The sequence below is a fragment of the Poecile atricapillus genome, chromosome 9 (assembly GCF_030490865.1).
Source record: "Poecile atricapillus isolate bPoeAtr1 chromosome 9, bPoeAtr1.hap1, whole genome shotgun sequence".
Taxonomy (NCBI): domain Eukaryota; kingdom Metazoa; phylum Chordata; class Aves; order Passeriformes; family Paridae; genus Poecile; species Poecile atricapillus.
In genome coordinates, this window is record NC_081257.1 from 17,670,056 (window position 1) to 17,696,467 (window position 26,412).

The 26,412-nt window shown below is 45.2% G+C and overlaps 1 protein-coding gene across 2 annotated transcripts in view; it reads right to left on the reverse strand.

The window, feature by feature from the left end:
• Positions 1–26,412, reverse strand: part of PRICKLE2 (prickle planar cell polarity protein 2) — a 102,248-nt gene that overhangs the window by 73,236 nt on the left and 2,600 nt on the right. The window lies entirely within an intron of this gene.

Sequence of the window (26,412 nt, forward strand, 5' to 3'; positions counted from 1 at the left end):
TATTATTTGTTGTTTCTGCAGTTCCTTGGGTGCACATCACTTTTCCCAGACAAACACAGAGAGAGGCTCAAAAGCTTCTTCACTGAGATAACAAATCCTGCTGGATTTCAGCAAGGTTGAGCCCATGCACACCTCTGCCCTCCTCCCATTTCCAAAAGGGCTTTCCATACAGACTTGACTTCTCTTTTCTCCTCTTCGATGGAGTTGGGTTCCCTTATACATTGAGCCACACTGCGGACTTCTCATGTTCTCCTATCCAACAGCAGAAGAAGTTCTCACTTTTATTCCCACTTTAAGTCATTCCCACTTTAAGGAGAGTTGTTTGGGGTTCATTTAAACCCCAGGTGAGCACCTCAAATGAAGCACATGATCCCCATCCAGTTACCTCCAAGGTATGTCTACATGGCCAGCACCCAGTGACACCCTTCAGCCACCACAGAAGAAGCCTCCCTTCAGACTTCTCATCTCAGGCTTATTTTGATTATTTTTTTTTAAGAAAAAACCCAGCAAAACAAAAAAACTCCAGCAATCTGCTGGGTCAGAGGGTTAGAAAATGGGAGTCCAACTTTAATTAGGCTGTGCTGGTTAACAGCCCTTAAGTCCAAATTTTTACACTGCATGCCCAGATTTGTGACCTGGGTTCCCTGGCACGTGCCTTTGTTTGGCTGCAGGAGGTGACACCAGGCACACAAAAGTGGCTGCACAGCTACAGGGTCAGTTTGTGCAGCATTAATGAGACAATATAGATGATAAAAATCATATCCAGTGCCTGGATATACCAAATGCTCAGGGGAACTGGGCTCATATTAAACAATAAAATCGTGATCTGTTGTGTAGGGATGCAGGTCTGAAAGAATGGTTTCCAGATGGGATCACACCACTGGTAAAGAGAGATTAAAAAAACCTCTCTTTTTAAATAAAACAGAATAAAAAGAATAGTATCTACGCATTCATTATATCTATAGCACACATATATCTTGCTTATATTTTTCCAAGGAACCTTTATGACAACTCTCCTATAATTAGTGCCTCTTTTGTACCAAGATTTCTCTTTTAAGCATAAGGTATCTTATTATTGATGCAAAATGGGGCCTTCTACTTTTGAAAAGAATTTGAATGAGAATGACCACACCTTGCACCCCCAAATTCTCCCAGCTCTGGATGGCTGGGATGGACTGTGAGGCTGGAGCTCAGACAGCAAGAAAAACAAAGGTAAAGCTGTTTTAATTTTTATAGTACTTCCATGTGCAGTACATAAACCTCTATTCGGGGTAAAGAAATCCATTGTGGAACTGGAGGGAGTGATAACCAGAATACAGAGATCTCAATAAATATGTCAAACTATTGAGCTGTCAGATTTGGCTCTTTTCTATTTCAAAGGCACCAAACAAACACTTGGAATTAATAAAATATCATTTAGAAAGGCCATATAATAACGAGGCTGGTAATAAATCATGTTAGCAAAGCCTCCCAGTACAAACTTGTGTGTTAGAGCAACAGATCCTGGGAGTGTAACACTGTTCTCCACTCCTCATTATTAAAAACTTGCTTTGATGCCATCAACATGTTGTTCTCAAAGCTGCTGAAAAATTTCCTGCTTGTCAGTGATTTTAAAGAAATGTTCACTATGGGTTGAAATTCCCACCCAAAGCTGCCTGGGTTGCTGAGGAGCAGGTCACCACGTGCCTGCTCCTCCTGTGCCCCTGGATGCTGGACCAGAGGAGGAGGGGAACTAGGACACCGAATCCTGACAGTATTTTACCCATTCTTACAATTCCACAATTTGATTTCTACTCCACTTCTCACATCTGTTTGCCAAATCCAGCTATTTGCTTATCCATTTCACTTAAACATTATTTTCCTCTTTGGCATAAACAGTTTATCAGTGGAGAGCTACTCTACACCAAATGAGGGCTGTGAGCAATATTCCACCCTCTTACTTATGTAAATCCTCTTTATTAATGACAGACACAGAGTGCAACACCTGAACCAAGGCCTGTGAAACTTTGCACCCACACTTTGGCAGAAAATCTGAGGAATGTGGGAAGGTTTGATGGGGTGTAAATCACAGGGAACCCCAGCTTGCTACCAGGGAGCTGTTTGAGCTCCAAGCACCCTGCCATGCCAGGCAAGGCTCTTAATGCACCATGAGCTAGCCCTAAATGCAAATCCATTTTCTGCAAGCCCCAAGAGGTTCTAAAAAGGGATGTTTTTTGGGGTGGAAATGTCAGACTGTGGCAAGGTCAGGACAGCTTTTTGCTTTGTTGTCACCATTCCATCCCACAGCTGCAGGGAACCCTGCCACAGGAATCAAATGAAACAGCATTTACAATATTATGGCATGAGATCTGCACCACAGATCAGCAGCTGACGTGATGAAAACCAATATTCCCCAGTAAAATGGTATACCCTGAATGACTGACCAGGCAACTCAAACGAGTTTAGTACAAAAAAAGAAAAAAATGTATAGGTCAAATTATTTAAAATCCTGTCTAACCTTTGTTTACTTCATTAATGACAACAAACTCTCACTTTTCATCTGCATTACTTCAGCTGTTTATCAGAATTTCAGTAAAGAGCTTTCTTCTTTTTCTTATTCCTGTTTACTTCCATTTTCTACTTAGAGATTTCAGACTTCAGCTTTGAACATTGGCTCCACTCTGCTGTTTTCATCTTGCACCAGGCAGACTTGCAGCAACTGAAATAAGGTAACCTCTCCTCTGCTTGCCCCTGGGCAGAGCCCAGGGCAAGCTGCAACTCCCTGGATAAACACCCTGTGAGCCACTTCATTACAGAGGCTGGGTGCAAGCTAATTAATTGACCTTATCTGTTCCTCTGTACTGTATTTATTCAAGGCAGCCCCCCCCAGAAAGGCTGGCTGCCTCGCAGTTACAGCATTCAGATGTTACAAGTTCATGAGCCAGAATCAGTAAACATGATGCAATTATAAAAATAAGTTGGTGTGGAAAATCAATTTAAAGGGTCCTCGAGAGAAAAAGCACTTCTAGATAAAATGCCTCATAAAAATGCACATAATAGCACCCTGGCTGCAGCATAACCAACAACCCAGGATTGCATTTTATTTCATACTGGGTGAGTTACACTCCAAGAGAGATATCTGATTCTGCCTTTCTCATCCAGCCATGTATCCAAGATCCACAGCCTTGGATCTCCTCCTGCTTCCCAAGCCCGCTTCAACTGGACCACACCGAGCACTCAGCCATTTGGAAGATTGACAGGGTGGGTCTTCTCCTGTTGTACTTCTTAATGTTTCCCAGGGTTTTTTCTGATTTTACTGTCATGTTAATTCTCCTGAAATCCTGTGATAATCACCCTTAATCCAGCTGTCAGAATCCCAGCATTTGTTAGCTCAAATTTAGTCCAAGGAAGGTGTGAAGGTGTTTTAAACAACCGGGTCACAGACAGATGAGCTTCTAATTGCAGAACTGTTTCTACTTGCAAACCAATTTCCATAAGGGAGATGAGAAAGCCTTTGCACCACCCTGCACTTTCACATGGTCAGCACATTCTGTTGGCTCTCCTGGCAGTTCACAAAACCACTGTCCAGCAGCTTCACTGCTTGCCTGCAGGACTGGACAAGAGAGGACAAGTCTGCTCACCAGTGGCTTCTCCCTCCTTCAGAGGTCTCAAGAAATTCAAGTGGTTAAATCTCTAATCTCATCAGAGGACTCTGGTGAATCATGGCCTCTCTCAGTCTGAGGTCATCAACATGTGTTCTTAGTTACAAGACCATTTCTTCAGGACGCTCTGCCCTACATCTCCAATAGCTGGGCTGAGGAAAGGGCACCTACACACCTTGGGAAAAAAGCCCATCTGCAAAGCAGGCGCCATACAAACGTGTGCCCACAGTGCTTGTAATCATCTTGAGGAGAGAACAAGTCCATGGAATCGCAGAATTGTTTAGGTCAGAAAATACTTTCACTGATTATCAAGTCCAACCATTAACCCGGCACTGCCAAGCCCACCACTAAACCAAGTCACTGAGTTCCTCTTCTACTTTGCTTTTAAATACCTTCAGAGATGATGACTCAACCACTTCCCTGGGCAGCCTGTTCAACGCTTGACAATCCTTTCAGTGAACAATTATTTCCTAATATCCAGTCTAAACCTCTCCTGGTGCAGCTTGAGGCCATTCCTCTTGTCCTCTTGCTTGTTGCCTGGGAGAAGAGGCTGACCCTCACTTCGCTACATCCTTTCAGGGAGTTGTGGAGAGTGAGTCTCTCTGAACCACTTTTTCTCCAGGCTGAGCACCCCCAACTCACTCACTACTCTTCATAAGCTCTTTACTTTCTACCAGCACCTCCTGAGAGAGCACTGTGAGGAGCCTCAGCTTGTTGGAGCCAGGATTACACCTTCCTTGCCCTCAGCTTGACCACGGCAGGACGAGCTGTCAGGGTGATACAGTGACTGTCTGAGCACCATTACAGCCACACAGGTTGGGTTGAGGGATCCTGGGCCGGGTGCTGCACAAGAGCACAAGTTTTGGGATCTACTGATAGAGAATCATCCCTTTGCCCCTTCCTGGGCTCCAAGCAATGAGAGAAACTGCCAGAGCATTTGGGCAGAGTGCTGTGCCAGCCCTCATGCCAACACATGCCAGATGCCACAGTGACTGGGGCACTGAGCTAATGCTGTCCAGCCACAGTTACACGGCCTCATCAGAAAGTCTCTGCCTGGCACTGCCCTCTCTCCCTGCTCTGCCTGCAAGGGGAAAACACCATTTCAGCCATGGCATGCAGGGCCCTTCCAGTCCCTCCTTCCAGCAAAAATGACAGGCTCCCCATCGAGGTGATGGAGCTGGACCTGGCAAACCCTCCACTCCTCTTCTATGAGAAACTCCATTCCATGGGGACAACAGAGGTGGGTGAGCTGGAGAGGCAATGCTATCCTTTATATACAGCAGGGCCCCTTCCTTTTGCCTCTCCCCACAGGGTGTTTAAGGCAGCTCAGCAAAGCATCCCAGACTTGGGGCTGGCTCCCACCCACCAGTATCCACACAGGACCCTGCTTGGCTGGACTGGCCAGCACCATTTCTGTGGTCTCTGTGTGTGGTCCCCAGTTGAGCACCATCTGTCTTGAGTTTAGCACAACAACGCTGCAGCCCCACCAATTAAAACAGGCTGCAGAGTTAAATCCTGAATAAATGCAAAGTTAAGTAAATGATCAGCAGTGAAGATAAATAGCACAGGGATGGGTCTGGCATTGAGGTGGGAGCCAGAGGGGCCAGGATACCACAGAAGGTGATGGCACAGACCCCAAATTGACCCCAGGTAGAGCCAGTCCCCTTCCTGACCCTCAGGCTGGTGACAGTGACACCAGGACACTGTTCAGTTTATTGCAGACTTAATTGTTCATTTCTGCTGCATGGCGCCTCACTACTACAGTGAGGTGCCAATTTCAGGTGAAATTGCAATTATAACTCAGCCTGGCATCCTCCCCATTGCTACCATTCCACATCATACTGGAGAACAGGCTGAGATGCTCCCTGTGCCTGCATCCAGCCCCTGCACACGACAGCCTCTTTGAGGCATCGAGCCTTGCAAGTCCTCCCTGCTGTCCCAGTACTGTATCTACCAAGGATTTTAGTAGATGCAGGAGCTCTAGGATGCTCTCAGGAGCTGCTCTGCACCACGCTGCTGGTGCATGCCAGGTCCATCCACCCCACGGGCACAACAGGACACACACCCTTACAACAGCAAATTCTACCAATACCACTGGAGAGGTCCTGCTGGCTCCAGTGGGAATGGGATCCTTTCTTAACCTAGAGGATGCAGGTGGAAGCTACTCAGTGGGGATAGTTTAGATAAGAATCATAAAAAATAGCTGAATCCCAATTCCTGTGCAGAAATGTATCTGCTTGTATTTACCACCCACATACTATTTTATTAAGACATAATCTCAAACAAGAATTGTTGCCATTGCTGAAGTTTATTTTAACATATGGCCAACTGAGCCTAAGAAAAACACGTAAAATATATTTTAATGTGCTATTCTTGCCTAATAGATTTTATATTTTTTTTTTAATGTGCAATATATATTTATACATTCCAAACATTTGGGGAGGTGTACATTAAAAAAATTATATCAGTCACAAGTTGACTGTTAAATGAAAAAAAAAGTACTATGGTTCCTTTGTGTTAGTCCAAACCCACCAGTACTGCATTAATTTTCAATAGGTAAAAGGTAATTTGTGGCTTCATAAATTCTCTTCAAGACACGGTATTCTTACGTGGTCACAGCTGTCAGACATTGATACCATGGTGATGGGTTTTTAAAACCAGAGATAGATGTCTTGTGAAAATCCTGATGTATTTAAAAGGCTGAAAAAATCTTTCAGTCCAGAAAAAGCCTAGCTGAAGTCCTGGCTGGGGTTAGCTGCTTTCTCTACAGTTCAACCAAGCACTGAAACACAGACCTAATACTGAGTACAGGAGTCAGTTCTGCCTTTGATAAACTATTCCTGCATGCAACTTTAGGCACACAATTTGCCACATAATCACAGATACCAGGACCCATTAACTGAAAACCATTTGCAGAATGAGCATCCTTGGGTTTTCCCTCATCCCATTTGCACACAGGTACAGTGCAGGCACACATCCCACTCCTGCAAACAGGGAATGCTGCTTGCCTCCCCACTCCCAGATTATTCCCTCAGGCCTTAAAAAAGTGTCTGGTGCTGCTGATCATCCCCACCAAAGTCAAGCAGAGTAACACATCAAATCACCCTTGGGCTGGCCTGGATAGAAAACATTCCCTCTATCCAGGCTGTTCAGAGTCACTCACTCCCATGGAGGAGCATCCTGACAAGAGACCAGTATGTGCCAGCCAGCCAGAGGGATGCTGGAGCCTCACAGGGTACAGCCCATGGAGAAAGGGCAAGCCATGATTCCCCAACAAAGCCCCTGAGCTGCTGTGACCCACCTACCCATTCCCACACTGGCTTCTCCTCCATATAATGCAGACCCAACCAAGGGTGGCAATCGGAGAATCACAGAATCATTTGTGTTGGAAAAGACCCTTAAAATCATCAACTCCAAGTATAAATTTAACACAAGGAGTCTTGCTCCTTCCATGATGCCATATAAGCAGAACATGCCAGCCATTCCGTGGTGGAAGACAGGCTCCCAACTCATCTGTGGCCACACCCAGGACTGGAAAAAGTCCTTGTCAAAACTGTAGATGAAGTTATAGCTAAACACCTCTTCATCAGTCCCTGCTTCTCATGCTTGAAGGGACATGGCTCTAAATGTATTTATCCTCACATGAAAGCCCACTCTGCAGAATTTAATTGGATACATTCTAAAATATCAGCTTTGTTTCTTCACCAATAAACCAGAAAGCTGCTCTCTCACATGTTTATTTGAAATAGGGATTTAGCAAGTATTAAATGCTCTCCTCTTAGCTACAGTTCCAGGCCAGGATTTAAATATCTGTGTTACAAGACGAATTCTAGCCTTAAACCACACTAAGCACATTCTAAAAATGGAATAAAATAATCAATTCCATGTGCAAATCTCTGCCCTCCTGGTAACCTTCCTGACCCAAATACAGCCAATGCTCTGACCGGCATGGGATGGTCCCTTGCTGTATGCTTCAAGTAAAGGAAGCCAGAAAGCCAAGGCAGTAAACACTCCCTAATTTTTGCAGTTTTCAGCTGTTACCCTCAAAAGACAGATGGCTGGGGAGGATGAACTCTGAGACCACTAGCAAAGGCCACTCTGCACACACGCAGCATTCATTGTTCAGCATTTACATATTGACTCGCATCCTGTTTTGCTGTAAACCATAATATTACTTCACTGCTGTCTGAAAAATGCAAATTCCAGCAGATCTGGCAAAATACTTTAGCCACTGCTTAGCTTCCAGTCCAGCAGTTGCTCAATGGGGCTATTCATAAGCCCTGCACAGACTTTAATCCTTTCTGCACCAAGCGGTGCTGAGCTCTTTGCCTGGCTGCAATCTGGAGTTCCCGGCAGGAGATGTTTTCACTTCTGCCCTCTGGCTTTATCTCCTCTCTTCATGCTGCACATGATGCAACAGCCAAAAAACAAAAAAAAAAACCCCAAACCAAACAAACAAAACCAAACAAATCCCTACCCCCCCCAAACTGAACCACCCCAACTCCCCCCCTCCCAAGAAAATCATAGAGAATGCAATGACTTTGATTTGTTTTCACTGTTGGCCTGAAGGCAGCCATGGTTCAGCACGAGCAGTGGGCAGCAAAGGATGGTATTGCTGATCCCAGCCTGGCTCACAGACACAGCAGAACCATCATTTTCTATATTTCTAGGACACCACGCATAGAGAAAACATTCAAGATTAACCTTACATTAGGTATGGGGTTATCATTTTATGAAATGCATTTTTAATTCCTATTTTTTAAAGAGAAAAAGGAGAATCATATAGCTTTTTACATCCAGTGAATCAAACTCCTTATAATTAGGACTGCTGGTTTCCTAGGTAACAAGGATCCAACTCTCTTTTACGTGAAGTAAAAATAAAGAATAGCTCCATCCAGCTGTGGTGTGGGCATTTTACGCCAGTGACAGGATGGTGCTGCAGACATGGTGGAGCACCCAGGGCGGTTCTGCTCCGCTGCCAGTGCCGCCACACTGGAGGAGGGACACACAGTGGAATACTGTCTCAAATCCAGCCAAAATCATGGACATGGACAAGGTGTAGGCAGGGATTTCTCCAGCCTTCCCACTAGTGCTTGTGGCCCCTTGGCCCAGGATTCCTGCCACCACCCCTCTTTCTGCAAGAGCAGCATCGCCCACACCCCTCCCCAAGGGCTACAGCCTCCTCTGTGATGACTTCACCTCTAATAATAACTTCCAGAGCCCCATGGACTCCAGAGGAAAATAAACTCCAGTTACTTTTCTCTTTTACACTCCTCTTATTTTAGGAATTTGATGTGGGTGTAAAAGAAAAAAGACACACCTATCATAGCTGGAAAAAAGCGCTGTGGGTATGATGTGACTCTGGCAAGCACAAAAGTCAATCACAGGAGGATCTGCACCGACTTTCTAAAGCAGTAATTTGCCTGGCCCAGGCTTCCATAACAGATGTTGCCATTTATATCTGTAATTTAGTATTGCTTTTTCAAATATATAAAGAGAGTGTGTGTGTCTATGTGTTTGTGTGTGTGTGAGCGCATTTGAGTGTGCAAGAGTGCATGAGAGTGTGGCACAGTCATTACACAAAGTCACCACTTTTGCACCATGGCCTGGGCACCTGGAGAGCTCAGATGTCCCAGAGTCACCTGTATAGAATGTGAACCTTGTTATTTTCTGGATGGTTTCTCCCTCTTCCCCCACTTCTGGCAACCCAGAGCCAGAGCCTGTCTCAAGAGCAGCTGAACAGACATGGCCAATGGGACAGCCCCTCTCGCAGACAGCTTGACTTTGTACATCCTATATAATGTGTAGGAAGTTCTTGGCTTCCCTTTGTCATCAAAGTCTGGAAGATCATTTCCAATTAAAGCACCATGGAATTCTGCAGCCCTCAATACATTGTATTCCACTGCAGATGTGAGGTCAGAGTCATTCATGCAGTCAAAAAACCTGGCTACATCCACAAACCATCTAAGCATCTGACCTACCAGGATGTCTTTTGAACAAAACAAACACAATTATTTCCACAACACTGGACAGGGGGTTGTTCACTTCTGCAGAAGAATGCCTATGATGTTTAAAAGCTTTCCAAGAAAAACCTTTTTCTTTTTTTGCTTTACATCCAACCACAAAGCTTCTTCCTTATCTGTTAGGAATCTTTATTACAGATAAACTGATGAGCGAATGAGATAGGCTAAGTAAATTTGCAGCTGCTGCTATACTATAATCCAATAGGGAAAGAGATACAACTTGCTTGAGCTTCCAAGTGCTGCTTTGAGAAGAAATGTGGCCATCAGTGCAGCTCTGATGCTGGCAAGGACCTGTGGGCAGCCTGGGAAGGGTCTTTCCCTCTCTCCTTCCCCACCTGGATGGTGTGACCTTGCTGAAGGAAGTTACCTGGGTGCAGAGTACCCAGAGTAAGCCACATGCAGGGCACCAAGCTGTGGTGAGTGATGCTGTGGATGCCAGAAGTCCATGTGGGCTCAAGGGAAGAAGATAACTTATGAGACAGAAAGGCACCCAGGGACACCTAATAACTGGTAATCACCACAGCTCAGAAAGTCTCCAGACTGGAAATACTTTGGGTGTGGGAACACATGTGAGAGACTGTCACACTCTTCTCTCCCCAGCACTGTCTCAGACACTCCCAATTACCTGACTCACCCCCTCCTCTCCACTCTCAGGTTGTGTTCACCTCTGCATTCCAAGAACCGGAGCATCTTGTAAACCACCAAATTACCGTTTGCTTGTCTGGCTTTTTAGATGAAAACATAGAAATGCTACACTTGACAAGTCACCCCTTTTGCTTCCAGACACTTTTCTGACCTCTTTCCCCACTTCTCCCCTGCATGCTTTGGCCAGTTATGAGCACAAAGAAAGCTTCACCAAGGAAGTTTTTCAACCCAAGCTTAACATTAAATAAAGCTCAGATTCATGGGACACTCTACATAAACCCAGCAGAGACATTATGTGGCATGAAGCATTTGCAGAATCCATTTTGGAAATCCACAGAGGTGCTTAAAAAGACATCTACCCTGATCAAAGTGATTTATATTTTTCATGAGTGAGCAATTTGCTTACAAGTAAAGAGACAAATTTAATTTTTAATTTGATCCCCATCAAAACAATATTTTCTTGTTTCTATGACAGCTGAAAGGAGAATCTCTTCCCTTGGCAAGAGCCAGCTAACAGCACTGCTGCACATCCCCCAGCAGCAGCTCAGGGAGGGAACACAGCCATGTGCATCATTTTTGGCTCCTGGTGGCTTTGATTTGATGAGTTTTTTTAAAAGGACATTCTGAATCCAGGAAGTAGAAAGTGTCTTTGGAGAGACTGAGGGGAAAGAGCTACAAAACATGGGAGCCTTGTAATGCCTGTGGGACCGTGGGGTCTCCAAAGCCCTGCGGATCATGCCAGGGACCCTCTGGGCTTCACACCAGGCTCCTGGGACCAGCTGCCCTGCACCATAACCCAAACTGCACCTCTAATCCAAGATGCACAGCGCTGGGAGGGGAGAAAAAAGACATCTGCTGACCATCAGTAGATATGGCAAGTGTCCAACAACAATAACAGAAAGGGCTTAAATACATAACCGTTCTTTTCCTTCCACTCCTCCTCCATGGCTACCATCCTTGCAGTACTGAAGAAGTGCCCTGATGAATAAATATCTTCTTTCCCTTAGCAACAGTTAGCAACAGAGTCATGGGTTTTTTTGCCTTGCTCAAAAGAAACACATCTCAAACTAACATAGATGATTTAAACGGCAATAAATATAGGATGTGGGTGTAATCAAAAATCGCTGAAATGCAGATCACACTTTTTAGCCTGGGTTATTTTACAGCACGAGGAAAACTGTCAAGGATCTGTAGAAAGAGCAAGGAGAGGGCTAAAGGAGAAAAGAAAATCACAGCAAGATTTGAGGAGGACAGAGAGATACTGTCCATTCCTCCTGAGCAAAGCTGAGGCCAGGAACAGCCATGAAACCTGAGGTTTGCCTTCAGCCTTGAGTACAATTTGAGTTTCTGCAACAGATTTCACTTTTTACAAACTGCAAAAGTTGCATATAGTAAAAAATCTGTTAAATCCATAACCCCAGTGCACAGCAAATGTATTCTTTTCACGGCTCTATTCCTTTTAACAGTTCATTTAAGATGTCTGCCTTGCATTTTTCCATTTGGTGTTGGGAAAATGTTTTCTTTCACCTGGCATAGAGCCCAATTCAACAGAAAAAGAAAGCCCTCCCCGTTTCCATGGGGCCCTGCAGTATAAGACATGGGACTGATTTTACCTTTAACCAGGCTACTTTCAGCTCTGCCACCAGTATTTTAGCCCCTTCCCTTCTGCCCAGGCTCTTTTCCTCCTTTTCATTTAGAGGATGACTTAATCCTTTGCTGGTTCCTTGATGCTACCACCACCTCTGCTCCTCTAAGGGTTGTCATCACCACCTCCACCACAATCCATGAGAGCCAACTGCCTGCAGCCCTTTCCATCCCACATCCTCAAGCCTTGGTCCCAAATAATGCAAAGCTCCACTGCCACTAGCAAAGCATCACAAGACACAGATCTAGCTGGGGTTTTGGTGACACCTCCCTGCTCCTCCTCCAGCAAGAGAAATATTCCTGACTTCCATACAAATCACAACAGGAATCACAGCTGGACCACAGAACACAGCCTGGTTTCTACCCAAAACAGAGCAATGCCAAGTATCACCAACAGCAAAACGAAACCATGGCATGGTCCTGCTGATATGGCATTGCTAAAGGGTAGCCTGAGGGTCCAGGAAAAAGCAGATCTTTGGGATGCCTGGCTCCCACAGACACAGGAGGATGGCAATTGAAGCCAGACAGTTGCAGTATGTCCTGATTTTATTTCTCTAGAGAGAAATAAAATATGTCACAGGTAAAAAAATACCTCAGAGAGATAACAGCATTTGGCTCCTGCTGAGTTTTTCAGGATAAAAAACAGTTGATTTTCTTTTTATTTTATTTATTTCAATCTGAAGCTGGAGATGGCAGAAGGCATTTCTGCAGCCAAGAAAGCCCAGCTCCCCAGCTGACACTGTGTTGCCACATCCCCTTCTTCATTCTGTTCTATTCCAACAATGAAAACCTGTTAATTACCTGTTGAGTTCAAAGAAGCAGCCCCCTACTCTGTGATGTACTGAGGAATGATTCCCATGTCACACTCCGTCAGGACACCACGCTGTAACGCACGTCACAGGGCTGTGCCGTATGGATTTGTAGCTAAAATGACTCAGTAGAATGATGCCAGCTGTGCTGACTGAGAATTTGGCTGCTACGTGGCTTTCTATTGTACGTAGATGTCTAAATCCCTAAGCCTGAAGTAAAATAATTTATAAGCTTCAGGTAGAAAAGATCTACTCCCAAATCCTCATCGCTTTTCAATCCTAGTTTCTAACATATTATACTCTTTCTGCATTGAATGTGCCCTTAAGGTGGGGATTAGGCAGACATTTGATTACATCTTTTATGTTTATTGAAATTCATTTCCAAACCTTTATAAACTTTAATTAAATGGTACATTTTTACCGCCTCATCCTGAATTGAGAGAGAACAGCAGAGGAAAATTTGTCCTCAAACAGAATTTACATTTCTAAAGCATCTTTTTCTTTGCAAGCACCTTAGGGCTACTGCAGAAAATCATCCTGAGCTGCCTTAAGATGTATCAGCACAGGCATCAAAGCAGCTCTAATACCCAGCCTTACGCAGACCTGCACACAGCTGAGATCACTGTGTTTCCAAGCACGAAATAAAACAGCTCCTGCCAAAACCAACCATCAATCCCCTCAAGAGGTGGCCTCGGGGAAAGTGTGAGCAGCAGCCAAGCTCCAGCAGTAAAACCCAACTTTTGCCTTTGAGGAGGCTCACAGGAAGGGGCCTGGTAGCCAAAAGCATGGCAATTTCATTCAGTGCCACAGCCCCTTTTTTTGAGCATCTCTGTCCACAAGAGGAGACACTGTTGTGTTGCCATGAAGCTGAAGGGGAGCTGAACACTCACAGTGAGGAGATCTCAGCAAAGCCAGCTCTCCAGAACTGGGAATGACCAAATAATCTCCAAAGGTCATTCTCCCTCAACTGTAAAGACTTCCAGTGACTGGGAAATGTAATGCCATTTCGTTAAAATCTGGACTCTTCTCTTAGGTTGTAGCTTGGGTCATCCCATCCCTGGCTCAGTGAAAGGCCACACACCTGCATGCATCATCTCTGTGGTCTTTTTGCAGAAGGACACAACCCAAAATTAGTCTCTGCTCAGCATTTAGGTCCAAAGACATTGAATTGAAGCCAAAATTTAATTGCAGGTTGGAAATTGGGAATTTGTCCTATTTTGAAGTCTGGGTGCAGCAGAAACCATTCTCAGAAACTGATAGATCAAAAATACACAGAATCTTGTAAGATTAGCTGAGCTCTGCAGCTTTGCCCTTTGGGGCCAAGACGGAAGAATGATATCAAGTTTTTATCAGTTAAGAAACTCAAGCCTGGCTTGAACACCACCACATCACTGCAGTCCATCAGAATAAATTCAAACTACATAAGGAGAATACTAAAAAACGTTTAGTTGAAAATCTCACAGGTCAGCTAGCATCAAAGTCGAAGCTGCAAACACTCCTGTGCATAGAAAACAATGAATCAGTAGCAAGATCCTTGTTTTCTGCTTTCCTGCAGCACTCTGCCCATCCTTTCAGTGAGACATCCAGTGATGCTGTCCCTCATTTGCTGCCTCCCCATCCTACAGGGGTCAGGGTGGCATGGTGAGATGAGATCTCTGAGCTACGGGCGGTGCCACCTGAGCTGGCAGGGCACCCCAGCTCCCTGTGCCACAGCCAGCTTCAAATCCTTTAAACAGCTTGGGGGAGGTGGGATTTAAATCATTGATCACCTTTGTGTGTGCCCTCTGTGCTGGGCTGAAATTTCACTCCTTGGGTTACCATTGTTGGAAGCACTGTGCGTGCACAGAGCGTCCCTCTCTGCAAACTCACTCATCACTCACATCCAAACAGCTTCACTTTTCCTGGATCACACAAAGGCATTTCCCAGCAATAACCATGCCCAGGCCAAATTTTGGCCTTCCAGCTGCTGTTGTCGCCATCAAATAGCATTAAGAAGATGTAAAGCTGTGTTTCGCTTTGCCTAAAAAAATCCCACAAAGGCCAAACAAATTTTATTCGAAGACTGCTATCACAGGTCTTGCACTGATGACCACTTTCTTGGTCCCAGGGAAATTCATGACATGACTTCCCTGAGGTCAGGGTTTCGCTCCAAACTTGGAAGAGTTTAGGTCAAAAGGAAAGTTTCAGCAGTCACTGTGTGCGCTCAAAGGAGCGGCTGGAGCAGGAAGCCAGTGTTTAACAGCACTTGCAGCCCTGCAAAGTTTTACAAGACACAACCCTCGCATTAGAGGATCCATTTCTTTCTTCATAAATTATATTGGGCCTTTCCACAAACTCCTTTTATTGGTCCATTTGGCTACTCGCTCCTTTTATGAACTACTTGAGCTCCTGGATCATCTGGAAAAGCCGAGGGAGATGGCGAAGCTGAACCTCGATGATGTGCTAGCCATCGCTAACAACCCTCTCTGCTACCAGGGCTCAGGCACTGTGTGCCAGCACACAGGGCAGATGGATTTCATCCTCTGAAAGGAGGCATGCAGCATCTTTTTAACCCATTTCTTCTCACTGCCTACAAGGTTTTGGAGTCCCAAGGTGGAGATAAATCCCACAAACCCTGGTGCCTTTATGCCTTTCACTTCAGACCAAAATCCGCTTGGCAGCAAACAAGCAGTTAAGACTGGGATTTTTTTTTTTAAGCAGCCTCCTACATCTCTTGCATGGGGGTCCTTTAATTGACCTAGTTAAAGAGCAAGCTTGCATGGAGGTCCACATGCTAACATAACAACATATTTTAACTGTGTATTTAAATAGTTTAATTTCTATTGACACTGGCTAAGGTGAGTCCTAAGGCTTGCTGGTCTCCCGCACAAGGCTGGACAATTCACAAGTGCAGCTTTTCAAGCTCTGCATTGCCACATCTCTGTTAACAACAACAAAACATTTCACAAATACTGCTTCCCAAGGAGTGAGGTACCTGAGGTGTGCTCAGTCCAGTGCTTTGTGGCATGGTCAGCACTGAAAAAAGACCAGCAAAGCCTTACAGGAAAGGAAAAGCCAAGCAGCACGAGCAGATACGTGCCTGGCTCCACACATGTGCTCCTGCCCAAAAACCTGTAGCCAGCAGGGCAGAACCAGGGTTCTTCCTGTGCTCCAGGCTGTGGTGTTGCAATTTGGTTTTGGTCCCAATCCCAGAGCTGCAACAGTTCATTCCCAGTAGCATTCTCCCAGTACTTCCCAGCCCACCAGCAGAGGCAAGAGCATCTACTGGTGGTGGCAGCACCAAATTGCTCTCACAGCCCCAAAACCACACAATCCAGGAATCACCATAATGGGACAGAACATCCCAGAGCCCAGCTCCAGTGACACCTCCAGAAAAGTAATTATTCAGGCACAATGACATAACAGCATCTTTATCATAGTGAGAAGGTGCTTCTGCAGCACGTGGGCCAGCTTGTATCCTTGGAATAACTCACACGTGTTACGTACCAGGCCCTTGTGAAATAACCAGCCAAGGGTGAACGCTTCTGATGACAATCCCATGGAGAGGCTGTTTTAAGCCGTGTAACAAGGAGCTCTGCTGCCCTCCCAAATAGCAGGAGCTACTTAAAAAAACCCTTACTATTGTAATCTTGGATTACTCCATACCACCCAAATCCATTTCATCATAATTAGCACCCATTATTATAAAGCCCCTCCGGCATTTCCATATTTCTCTGATCATTACACTCCACAGATACTCTGTAGCAAAATCCACCCAGCTGTGTATTTTGCATAAACTGGTTATCTTGAACCACATGCCCTCTCATTCTTGTTACCAGGCCCATATTTTATACAAGTGTTGACACTTCCAGCCTCTTGCAGGAGCCCTGCTTTGAGAGATTTAGACTAAACCCAATGCAAGCAGCTCACTGGGGGAGACCAAAGGAAATCTGAATTCCTCCTGAATTAATTACTAAAAATCTGAAAATTCAGCATGGCATCGTATGGTTTTACCATGAAACATATCACCCAAAAGCATGGCACAAAATCCAGCTACCCAGAATACTTTAACAGCATTACAATGCACCCAAAAGCAGATCAAGGGCTTGGCTTTTGAGTTCTTTATTCCCTCTTAAAAGAAAAACACCAGGTGCACTAAGAGTTAAACTAGAAACACACCTTGGTAGAACCTTGGCAGTGTCTGAGCAATTAGCTAAAGGGAGCAAAAATTTAAAAAGTCCATTTCAGTTGGAAGAAACTTATTACAGAAGATGAGGTGGCCCCAGTTTCTGTGATCATCTCTGGACAATGAAGCACACACTTCTGTACCTCCAGGATGGGGTCCCTCCCCTAGCAAGCAGGTGCTTCATCTTCCAACTAACAATGCTCTAACCAGCATCCAGCCCTTCCACAGCATCCTTGGGGCTAGAGCTGCTTCCTGCTCCAGGCACAAACCTCAGAATTGTAAATTTCCTTACACACATAACCTGTACAGTAAGGGTAAGAACAATCTCAGGGACTTTCACAAGAGCCTCGCAACTCCACAAGCTTTGGTGCTGCTGGGAAGCTGAGGGAGACCTCAGCACTGCAAACTCCAGCACAGAACCCCCAAGCCCCCTGCTGCTTTACTAGACAGAAGGGCTCTTAATTCTGCACCCTCCAATATCATCCATCATTTCAAATTCTTTCCTTTGCTCAGGTAGTTCCCAGCAACCTAGGCTGTCATCAGACTCTGTGCCTTCACAAAGATGAACACTGCAACCCTTCACTAGCCAGGGCCTCTTCATTTTCTCCTCTCAGCACACTTCAGTCCCCTCTGAAGCTCAGCATAACAGCAGGCAGAGCATTAATCAACACAACATGTGCTTCACCTAACTTCAGCAATCACTACGAATATTTAAGTTTTACATTATGTGCTGGGATTATTTTTATATACACGCCACCCTGTGTCTTTTTATATACACACTCACACCCCTATATAAGCAAACACACACACAGAGTATTTCATTTCTGCAAACTATAATTTAAGCACAGGGATTTTTTTTCCCCTTTGGGCAGCTGGAGCAGCAGCTGAGTAGCACAGCAGCGATGCCGAGTGCCCTCTGCTGTACATGAGAAAAATGCTTCTTTGTTTAAAAATATTCTCTAAATACTTAAAACTTTTCTTAGGAAAATATTTATTAACATTACATTTGATAGTTTTGAGCGCAACATGCAATAATGATGCCACCAGATTTCTCCTGTCAGACTGAAAGATTCATGTCTCTTCCAAGTTACATCTGCAGAAAGTAAATAAATTGGAGCTGGAACTACACGGGGTCCAATGTGAAAATGTTTTATTTATACACTTGAAAATGACAAAGGGAGATCAGAACAAACAATATAGCTTTATTATTCAGGCATTTATCAGATAACCTTCACCCTTCAGCAAATTGCACATCTATTAGAGGTACAAGCTGAAACTGTCACGTGGCACTGTGAAATCATTTTTCTATTGTAAAGCAGCATTGTTCCTGCTCCTGGAAGGAAAGATAATATTAAAACATATTCAAATATATGTATTTCAAACTGCTACACCTTGTAATAAATTATGCACTTGATATTAAAAATCCAAGCTATGCTGCACAAACCTGACTTTAGAATATTAACTTTTATTGTCTTCTCACATCCCAGTCCTTCTCACATCTTACATTTAAAGGGGCTGCACTTTAGACATGTGGCCTTTATAGCACCAAACATGGGTAATATGGCCCAGCCACAGCACTGTGAAGAGTGCTCCCACTGTTTGACAGGTGAGAAGAGAAAGGGAATCAGCCTTGTCCCCATCCTACTGCTACTTCTTCAAATGTGTAATTTCAGGCAAAAGTCTGACTTTGATACAGTTGGGGTGTTGCAAAAACAGGGATTAAATCATCTGGTAAGAGTCAGGGAGAGAATGGGGACACTGAGCCCAGCAGCATCCCTGCTCAGGGCTCTACCTCCACCCAAGGCAGATGGGTCAGGGAGCAGCCAGGTCCCTCTCCACAGAGCAAAGCCTGCTGCCACAAGCACCCAACAGCCTGGAGAGGTCGGAGCAGCACTGTCTGCTACACAAGCACCAAAATCCCAGTCACTGGCACCACAGTATATTTCCTCCCTCTCTGTGTCACGCTCCCACAGAAGACATCTTTTTTTAACCTGTTTCTGTGCAATACCTCAGCTCTGCAAGCAGGGCCCATCTGCTCTGCAGAGTTCCGTGAGGACACCTCCACACTGCCCTTGGAGGGTGGCAGGGGGGGTCCAATCACCCTTGGATGCTGACTTGAGATACCCAAGCCCCCAGGTGCTTCCACACAGCCACCTTGTCCCCAGCCAAGAGCGGGCTGTCCATCAGCACAGTCACACCAGAACAACTGGTTCCTCATCCCTTCCAGTGACTCACTGCAAAATCTCTCAATTTCCAGCATTTGTATTCACTTCACAGCTTGGATTTCCTAGAGGAGGCACCCAGGGAAACAAGCCTCCTCTTACACCCTCCTGAAAATGTGTCCACATGAAGCTGATCAAAAATATTCCAGATTATTTTTTTAAACAAAATCTTTCACCAGCATTTTTTTTCTGCCAACAAAATGCTGTGGTTTTTTATAACTTCTCGTCTTGCTCTTCTCAGGGATTCTTGTCCTAGATTCCCTGTCTTGGTTGAAGGCCAAGCATCACTAGCTGAGCCAGAGGGAATATAAAAGCATCTTTCTAAGACGCTATAGAAAAGAAGAAGAATTGGACCCTGGGAGACAATTCACTTTTATGCCTTGGGTATTTAAGGATCAAATGCACATTTGTGAGCTGACACCAGGTAAAGAGGTGTCTTTGAGACTTTATGGCATCTAAAGAAGCCTCTCAAAGCATCTTTTTACCAACTAGAGCAAAAGAGAAAACAAGGAACAGTGACACAACCCCTAGTGTGGCTGCCAAGCCCCTGGGGACAGCAGGGCTCACTGGCCACTCCTGGTGACACCAGGGGCACTTGCAACCACTGCTCCGCTTGCAAAGCAAACAGATGAAGGCAAGGAAACAGGAACCACCCAAGACATGCTGAGGAGGTTTCCTATGGTTACTGCTGCCATGGAAATATTTTTTTGTTGGCTTGATCTAAATAATCTCTGGCTCCTTGGCTGCAGTGTGCTTCCTGCAAGGTTGGGTTGGATCCTTAGACCTTCACCCTGCCCCTGGAATGCGAACACACTGAGCAGCGGCCACCTTCGAGCTGGTCCAGGAGCATCTCAAACCTGAACTGCTTGAGCTTTCCTCTGGACTCCTCTGGACTCCCTCAAGCCTGTGACTAGATTTCAAAGAGAAGAGGAGGAAAGAAAGTGGAGGGAGGGGAAAAGACATCCTTTACTAATTGCTCACAGCTGTGTCCGAGCAGCTCCCACTTCAGCTGCCAGGAGCTGCAGGCTCGTGCTCTCCCCAACAGGCTCCAGAGCAACAGAAACCCCTCTCAGGGAGAGGGACTCTCCATCCATCCATCCACAGAGCTCTGCATAGAGATTTCAATAATTATACTTATACACTCCCCTTATCAGCAAGAGCAGCCATTATGTTTTTTATCACTGCAGCAGCAGCATCCACACAAGGGCAATGGATAGGGGATGAAGTATTTGCTGCAATGGCTGAGTACAAAGTGTCTCCCTCCACAGTGAGAATAGTAATTGTCACACTGAGCTCTCCAAGCGATAAGCTCTGGTATCAGGGCCCAGTGAAGAGCAGAGCCACACGTGGGAAGAAGCAGCCTCTCCAGCAGCAGAGAGGATCACCCTGAATTTTCTGTACACCTCCTGGCCCAAGCACCAGGGAACTGAGAAAGGTTCTGGCCATTGGGGCTGCACTGATGCATGTCTGGGGTCTGCAAGCGCGAGAAAAACGTTCTTTACAGCCATGCTCATGAGGTTTATCCTGAAATTAGTTTTCCTCACATCAGAAAATTCTGCTAATGTTACAAATTCCTCCGACATTAGATAGTGACCACAGAGATGTTACGAGGGCAGGAAGTGTCCGGCTTTCCACCACCATGGCTGGAAGATTATTCACTGGAGAAAAAAGCAAATACCCAAATGAGCACCACAAATTGCAAAGCCAGCTGCCAAAGGTCTCAGCTGATACTATCGGCCATCCTTAAACTCGGTGATAGACTTACAAGCCAGACAATGAAAACGCAATTCATTATTTGAAGAGTGACTCACTGGTGTAATAAGGATGGATTACTGTGGGGGGGGGAGGTGAGGGGAGGGAAAATGTCTTCAAAAAAGTCTAAAAGACTGCAGATTGACTTTTTAAAGGCAAACAGAAAAAGCACAAAACAAAGAAAAACTCTTGAGAACACTGAACAGACTCTCTACAGCCGAGAGCAACAAAGAGGAGGGCAGCGCTCAGTGGGCTTCAGCCAAATCACTGTGCCTGGCCCCTCCAGTGGGGATCCCAGCTCCCAGCCTTTATCCCACCAAAGCACTGGCTGGCAGCTTCTTTTTTCATGCCACACCATGCTGGTGACAAAGGCCTGCTGCAAACCCTCTATTAAAGCAGCAGGAGTTTTCCTACCTGCCCAACACGTGCACGGCGTGGGGGGACACGTCCCATGGGGAATGCGGATCCGTGCGCTCCCTGTGCAGCCGGCCAGGAGCACCGCCAGGGCAGGAAAACTCATCAAGGGGATAAGGATGCCGACAGCAGAGATGACAGTTCAGCTTTGCATGTCATAGGACCAGGGCAGCTCTTCATCTTCCACCTCCTCCCTCTCATCAGCTCAGCAGAGGCTTCACCAAGTGATTTAACCCATTTCCCCAGGCTTGGGTGGATGCACAGGGAGCGCAGGACCTTCCACATCCAGCAGCACTGAGCTGTTAAATCAGTTCACCATGTCCCACTAAATCACTACACAGCTCTCAAACCCATGACCACAGCCTCCAGCACCAACAGCTGTCTGCTTCTAGGAGACCCCAGTGCGAGCCAATCCATCCTGCTTCCAAGTTTTGTGGGTCTCTCTCTGGCAAATCCATCTCGGAAGGCTCCATGAGGGAACTGTGCTTTGCCAGTGTCTGGCAGCGCAGCCCCATGGCTGAGGCACCAGGAAAAGTACACACCAGCCAAATTCTGCCTTCGGGATGGCAGACCCCACTCGGTCATACCAGGCAGGTAACATTCTTTGCATACCAAGAAGAAGTTGTAGTCATTTAAAAAAAAAATTGTGCAAAGAAAAAAAACAAAAATCAAATTTTAGAATTATTTGTTTAGAAGTATCACACAACTCAGAATTCACTGTGTGTGCTCTGCAGACAGCTATCCATCATCAGTGTAATTCACAATCACACCAGAATCAGAATAAACCCCAAAAAATCAGCCCAAATCCCCCAACAGCTTGTAAGTGTTTTTTCACACCATTCTTAAAAATAGAATTGCACAAGGCCACTTCAAAACAGACAGAAAATCTACCCACACTGCCCGTTCCCTAGGAGAAATTCTGCTTTTCTGGCTTTTGCTGGCAGCTCAGTGGCAGTGGAGCTGGGCAGAGCAGCTCCAGTTAAAGCAGCTGCAGAACAGGGCTCTGTGCTCAGCTGAAATTCAATCAACAAGTGTCCAAACTCCTTTGAGTTCCTGCAATACAATCCTGAGTGGCTTGTAAAGGACTTCAAACAGGCTCCCTGGGCTTGCCCGGAAACAAGTACATACCTCACCTGCTCTTTTGTACATCGCATACAAAAAATTAAAGAATTTATTTTAGGCTTTTTGCCAGGGACAACACTGCCTCTGACACTGTAATGCTCTGGTAATGTGGATACTGTGTCTCCCAGCCAACACAAACAGGATACCTTATCAGTCTTGGCTCTTTTAAGTGCTGTTTCAAGTGCTGTTTCAGCAGCAGGGCACAAAGAAATGGAACCCACAAGTCAGAAAAAAATGGTTGGGAGTTCCTTAAATGCAACTGTGCACTCAACATTTAGGAAAAAATTGTCCCAGGGCAGGACACGGCTGATATCTACACCACAACCCACCCAAACCCCCATCCCAATGGCCCGGCTGCCCCTTGGTAGAGGTGCTGTTGAGCAGTGGGAGCAGCACAAACCATCACTCGTTATCCCTGCTCTCCCTACCACCATGGGGGTGAAAAGACCTGATTTTCCAAACACTTACACAAGTGTTTAAGCTCACAGGTGTAAGAAAATAGGACAGCTGAAGTCATTGATGCCAAGCCAAGTGCACACTGCAGCACCCCCTGAGCTGAGCTCCAGTGCACACCCACACCAAACCACCCTGGGCACAGGGGCTGAAGGGCACTGACTGTCACTGAAGAGCCTGGCAGGGAATGGCTTCTCCTTTCTGAACCTGCGGCCAAATCAGCACACAAAAATAAATTAAAAACAAGCTCATTATACCAACTGCTTTTGAAAGGCTTTAAAATCAGCAAACAAAACCAACCTTCAAATTTTTTTTTCTGCATCCCCTCTGCCAGGGTGACAGTATCTTTGGGAAGCAGGTGACTTCTGTCCACCCCTAGGGACAAGCATGGGTCCCCTAGGGATAGCAGCACCCTAAGCCTTCTGCAGTCCCTTAGGGACTCTCCTCAGGAGCACTGTGATCTGCACTGGGCTAGACCTGCAATGGCTGAATTTTGCCCATTTCAGCAGGCTCCCAACTGCAAAATAATGAATTTTCTAAAGCCTTCCAGGCCAGCACAATTCACCCTGGCAGTGATAGGAACACCAGCCTATTCAAGATAAGGCATTGCTATTCTCACATCTCCAAATCCTTTCAAATAAACATACAAGGAAGTGCAGAATATCTGAATCCTAAAGAAGAGAGGCACAAAGCCTGTTATTCATGCCAGGGAAAAGCTGGGAGTATGTGTATGCAAGAGACATAACCTATGAAAAATGCTGAAAACATATGGAAGCAATAATCTGTCCCTTTTTTTTTTTTTTGGGAAGTAGAAACAAATGCTTCAGAATTCGGTGTTATTCGTTCATGTGCTATGTTACAAATATTATTGTTTCTGCTCTCTGGATGAGGAACTAGGCATCAAACTGGAGACCCAAAGCACTCAGGGATATATCCAGGAGCCTGCTGGGGTGTACCTCCTATGGGCAGGATCAGAGCAGTGGGAATGCAGACAAAGGCTGCAAACACACAGAATTTCTCGTTGCTCATGCACAGCAATCACCAGAGCACTGGGCACTGAACAAACACACAAACAAAACAAACATCCACTACCACGAGCAGCTCCCTGCCTACAGTCAACAAGGCAGAGAAAGGAATTGCAAAGTGACTTGTGCACTATCGCCCAACAACATCAAACACCACAGGGCTTCTGGTCCACCACCTCATTTTGGGTCACTGTCCCATGACACGCATCTCTTTTCCTTGTCCATAGGTTTTTGTGATCCAGTGATAAATCATAACCTTTTGGGCTGATCACCTGGGATCTCCAGGCAGACCTCTCCTGAGAAGATGAAAAGTTTGTCTTTGCAGACACTCCCTGATCCAACAAGGCCAGATGAGATCAGACTTCAGCAGGACTGACTGCAGTAGATTACAGCAAGATGCTGAGTTATGGAAATAAATAAATGCTCGAAACAACTGCATGCAGCAAAATTTGTTAATATGGAACATTATTGAATACTACTACATCAGGTCACATAAATTTGCCCTGGAAGGCAAGGGCCAGGCACCGTGTGCTGTACAAACACACACCACTGACATTAAGAGCACAACGTGTGACAGCAATGTGTGAGGATAAGCAGATCTCTTCCCTGGCAAAAAGTCATTCCAGGGGACAAAGACTGCATGACGTATGCAAGGAAAAAGATGCTTCAAGAAAAGATGTAAAACATAATCTCACACTGAACTAAAACCCTGGCAAACCAGCCTTTGTCTTTATGTCATGTTTATTACCGCTTTTCAAATGCTTCTGCAAACTAGAAGAATAACTATGGCAACAAAGACTTCACCGAAGGTTTTCAGACTCTATTTTTAAAATTGTCTTCTCTGTCACAGCATCCAAATTCCTTCCCTCAGAAACCAGCCGTATGCCACTGCCTCTGCAGGCTTTGCAAACCAGGTGGTACATCCCGCCTTCCTCACACCAAAGCTCAAATACCATCCTGAGACCTGGGCGTCCTGCATCTATGTTTTTAGCTGCTGGGTTTGGAGAAGGCAGAGAGAAGGGAACAGTAAGGTTTGTTGAACTGCAAGAGTGTTTTGCAAGGCTTTCTCCAGGAGCAAACAAACCATGGCTCCATGTCCTAAACACATGCCAATCTCCAACGCGAAGGATCCGCTATTTTAACTGCAGCACTAAGGCTGTAATTTTACTTCACCCAGAGTAAATCTGAAATTAGTTCCTCACAGTAAGCTTAACAGCAGCAAAAGCCAACCATTTGTTACCTTTAAGGTTTGCATATTCACACTAATTGCACCACGGCTAGGTTATAAATTCCCTTCCCTGCTCCTGGACCACCTCCCTCGAAGGCTTTTCTCTGCAAGACATTATGCAAAAGACACTCCTAATGGCTATTCATTCACCAAACTCCAGTGACAGCTTTATTTAATGCCAAAGCTTGTTAACAAGCTGAATGGCACACAGTTTAATGTAATGCAGATCTGATTAGGAAACAGCAACTGGGCTCCTAAGGAGTTCAATTTTTATTGAATTTGATTTCCCTTTTTCCACACAAAGCCACCTTTATTAATGAGGATTTGGTTATGTACATGCCATTTCCATCTTCCAGACTGGAGCCCACACAGATGAACTCAGTCCTTCTGCACTTTGCTGACAATCCACCACAGCAGAAAGTGATGAGGGAAGAGGAACGAGTCGTTTTTTCTGCTCAGGCCATGAGAAATTCAGGGTTTTACTGGTTATAGTTTGATAGCTGTGTCTTCATGGACCTTGTGCCCAAGGAGGGTGGAATTCAATCTTCAGTCTTCTCAGACAAACCACTTACTTTTTCCACTTTGGGCTAAATGATTTAAAACTAAAAATTGAATTTCTGCCTTACAACAAGAGGCAGAGATCTGTGGCGTGCAGAAGAGAGCTTTGAGGGAGTAAGATGTAGGCTCTAGTTGAGCTCTAGTTTATCTGAGGTGTTTTCAATTCCTTGCTTCCACCAGATTAGCATGAAATATATTAACTCTGTGACAAGATAATTCACCCACTACCTTGAATGTGGGATTATAATTTCAGAGCAAAATTACGAAGATTCAAAAAACAAACTTCAAAAACCAGGGACGTTATTTAATTATTTAACAATCCTCTTTCATCTTTTTGCACATCCCTGCAGTACAGAGACCAGGCTTATTCTGAAAGCAGTTCTGCAGAATATAATTTATTTTCAAGAGGTCTCCCTGTCTCAGGAAGCATGCCTGTGCTTCCAGGAATGATAAATTCAACAAACCCTCAGAGCCATCTCTGAGAAAAGTGGCTTTTAAGGCACAGGAATCTTCATCGTCTAACAAAGCAATCTGCCTGCTTGAGGGAGTGCCTGCCCAGATCACACCTAAAATCACAGGTAAGTAGGAAATACACAGTCCAGCATAATTAGGTATAGACAATGCCTGTCTCAACAATGGTTTCGGTATCTGCAAGTTTATAAATTCTGTCTCCCTAAAGTGTTATCACCACTCTGCATTTCTGAAGCAAAA